This window comes from Psammomys obesus, unplaced genomic scaffold, assembly GCF_907164565.1.
Source record: "Psammomys obesus unplaced genomic scaffold, mPsaObe1.curated_primary_1811, whole genome shotgun sequence".
NCBI lineage: Eukaryota > Metazoa > Chordata > Mammalia > Rodentia > Muridae > Psammomys > Psammomys obesus.
The window spans coordinates 23,253,849-23,257,741 of NW_026596134.1; positions in this window are offsets into that span (position 1 = coordinate 23,253,849).

Sequence of the window (3,893 nt, forward strand, 5' to 3'; positions counted from 1 at the left end):
AAGAAGAAGAAGAAGAAGAAGAAGAAGAAGAAGAAGAAGAAGAAGAAAAGCAGAGTCTTGGAAGATAGGAACAGGGAGAAATGAGGTGGTATGTCCATATTATCTGGGTGAAGGTAGAATTGTGGGCTGGGAAAGAGGTACTTCTCAGACACATGGCATGACAGAAAGAGGACTCAAGATGGCCTGCAGTTTGAGACAGGGTAAATCAGATGACTTCAAAGGACAGGTTGGCAGAGACACTGGGACAGGAGGGTCAAGATGCTGAGGATCTGGGCCGCAGGAGCACCTTGCCTTTATCATTGACCTATTGAGCAGTTGGCAATGTCATAGTCAACTAGCCACTCTGCCACCTTGGTGGGGAAAGGAATTGAGGATTGGGGGCATCTGAAGGCCATATTTCAGCATCTCAACTCTTGATCCCCAAAGCTGGGTAAAGGCCATGTGCCTATTGCAGAAAGAAATCATGGGCCCTCTGGCCTTCAGCCAGTAATGGAGGGAGGCACCTGTCTCTTGCCCTCAGTGCTGAAGTATCCCCCTCCTGACAGGGTGCACTCTCTAGGACATGCACACTCATGTCTTAGAGCTGGTCAAGCAAGGTATAAGCAGCCTCACTCTTAGGTCTAAGAACACACAAACTCTGGGAAGAGAGCAAACTTGAGGAACCTTGAACTTGTGACCCCTTTGCTGCAGCAAGCTTCTGGGGAATAATTTCCTTCCCTAGGACCTCCATTGTCTTCGCCATTGTCTGTGCGTTTGCCTACTCCTCCTCTTTGTGCCCTATGTCCTCCAAGTGGTCCTGCCCTGGGCCAGGTACACTCACAGGGATACTAGAGCTGTGCCCTCCAGGGTAAAAAAAAAATGAAAATAAAAACAGGGGTGGGCGAGATGGCTCAGTGATTAAGAGCACATGGTGCTCTTCCAGAGGACCCGAGTTCAAGTCCCAGCACCCACATGAGGTCATTCTCACAACCACCTGTAACTGCAGCTCCCAATGCCTCTGGCCTCTTCAGGAACGTGCACTCCTGTGCACAGATACACAGAGACACACCAACACACACACATACAGACACACTCGCACAACTGAAAATCAATTTAAAAACACTTTTAAAGAAGAAAGAACGTGCAGGGACGGATGATCCAACTGCTTGAGTGAGGAGCCTAGATCCTTGCAGCCCTGTGAGCGTGCTGTGTGGGGCAGGAGGTGCCTGGAAACAGCTTTCCCTCCTCCTACCCTCCATACACTTATCGTACACAATGCCGGCCCAACTACTCCACTCATTCCTCCGGCATTCGCTGATGCTGACTCTGTGCCAGGCACAATGCCAAGAACCAGAAAAGCAAAGATGAATGAGCCTTCGGGGAGCTCACGGCAAAGAAGACAAGTTGCAGGCGGTTGTGATTCAGCAGTAGGAGCGGGCTGATGGGAGGACGGGGGACTACAGAAACCTGGAGGAGAGCACAGCCCCCCCCCAAACGCAGATGGGCTGGGAGGCTTCCCAGAGGAGGCAGCCTGTAGATCAGGCAGGATCCATAGGAAGGGGCCAGGCAGGCAAGAGGGGCTCGGGGGTAGGAATGGAGGAAGGAAGGGTGTGCGGAGATGGAGGTTCCTGCGATCTCCAGAAATTGCAGGTCAGGGTTTGAAAGTTATGGGCTGTGGGGATTTGTCGTGCAGCCACAGTTAGGGATCCCCTCCTTTGGGCCATGCTCCCCAAGGACCCTGACTCATCTCTGACAATTATTTCCCCCTTAGTGAAACCATGCCTTGCCTCAGCTCATGGCGTCCTTTGGGTGAGGGAAAGTGTCAACTGATGTCTGAAAATGGCCTCCAGATTGGAAACCATTTCTGAAAGAGTCTGTCCAATGCTACTGACAAAGTCACCTACGGGGCAGACCGTTTCTGTGTCCACCTCCCTTATCCTGCCTGGCCAGGCATTCCCTGTGGCTATTGATGCCCAATGACCTGGTGGTCCCTTAAGGTCCTTCTTTCACTCTGTCTGCGCCTCAGTCCTCTGTAGAGTGTCACCTCCTCTGAACCAGAACTTGTCTGCCTAAATTTCCACAGCTGTCTATTGTGGCTATTGCTTCGTCCAATGGGTTTGTCTCCTGCCTGCACTATACACCCTCGGAAGGCAGGAATGGAGAGGGTGGGGTCCTTTGCCCCAACTCCATGCCTAAAAAATTTTTAATAGGATTAATAATGCCTGGCTTAGCTGAGCACACCCCCCCCCCCCGTCTGTCTGGCCCTTGTTCCTTATACACTTCACCTGTATTAATTAATTCCCCATGGCCCCCTTGTGAAGTCAGCTCTGTCAAGTTTAAACAAAAAAAAAAAAAAAAAGATTGGGCATGGGGTCACCGAGAAGTTGTTAATTTGCCAAAGCCTCACAACTGGTAAGTGGCAGAGCCTAATTTCAGAGCCATACAGCCAGAAAGCTGAACTCTAATCCTATCTGCGCTGTGGAAATGCTACAGGACCTGAGCTACTCTGCCCAGTCGCAAACCTTCCACCTGGCGTGTTGTGCTACGGACAGTGGGTAAAACAGCAGGACTCGGAACCTACGAGGAGAAGCAGTGCGGTGCATATTGTTTGGGAACCGGAAGGACGGGAGGTGAAGTAACCTGAATTTGATTTTGATGGATAGGATCTGCAGAGGTAGCACGAGCAAGAAGAAGCTGTTCTCGCGCTTAGTCCAAGACTGTAGAGATTGCTCACGGGGTCCAGGCGCAAGAGAGCACGGCGGTGGCAGGGGGAGGCCAGCCCTGGGCGGCGAGGTACCTCCGCGGAGCCCGCCGAGGCTGAGAGATCCCTCGCCGGCGCCGCGTAATTAATCCGCAACAGCAGGGGAGAGAGTGTGGCGGCTCGCAGAGAAAGGAGTTAATTAGCAGCGCGTTCGGGAGAGACAATTAAATTACAGGAGACAACAGCACGCGTGGAAGACCCCAGAGCCCCCTCTGCCAGTCGCTAGGTGGTATTTCCGCCTAGCCGCCCGCCGCGCTGGGCAGGCGGGCGCTGCGGTACCCAGGTCTGCCGGGAGGGGGCGCTGCAGCCCGCCGAGCCCGTGGGGACCATCCGCACAGGACCCATCCCAGAGCCACAGAGCCTGCCTGCCGGCTTCTGGTCTCGCCAACCCGCAAAGGGCTTTGGCCGGGAAAGACAGAGGCCTGGGGCTGACCCGAGACCCGTCTCTGCTTTGGTCAGGGGACAGACAGCCTGTCAGGGAAGGCGGGGACCCGGCAGCCTGATGGGGCGCCCGGGCTATGCACCCGCAGGTTCCTGATACAGCGCAACTCCTCGCTCTTCGGCCTGTAGCCTCCCTTCCTCACTGCCTCTCGGTGGCTTTATTTGTTTTAATAGTGACCTTTCTTGCTCTAGCCGAATCCCGAATCCCGGGGCTGGTGAATGCTTGGCTTAGGGAAGTTCACCCAGGCATGACACAGACCTATGCAGTGTACATTTTTTTTTTTTTTTTTTTTTTTTTTTTTTTTTGTTCTTGTTTTTGTTTCGAGACAGGGTTTCTCTGTGTAGTCTCGCCTGTCCTGGACTCGCTTTGTAGATCAGGCTAGCCTCGAACGCACAAATATCTGCCTGCCCTCTCTCCCGGTGTGCTGGGAAGTGTTTGTTCTGAAGAAGAAACCTGGGCTCAGAGAGGCTGAGGAAACACACAGGTTGACATCCACATTCCTTTAGCCTCTGAGCCCTTCCTCGGCCTCTGTCTAGCCTGTTTTGAGCACAGAGCCTCACATAGGTGCTAATTAAATAAGGGCTCCGGGAGGAATGGCAGGTTTGTTTCCTTGTTTGTCAAAGCAGCGTAATTACTGAGAGGGATGTGAGGATTGCATGAGATGGTGTGTGTGTGTGTGTGTGTGTGTGTGTGTGTGTGTGTGTGTGTGTG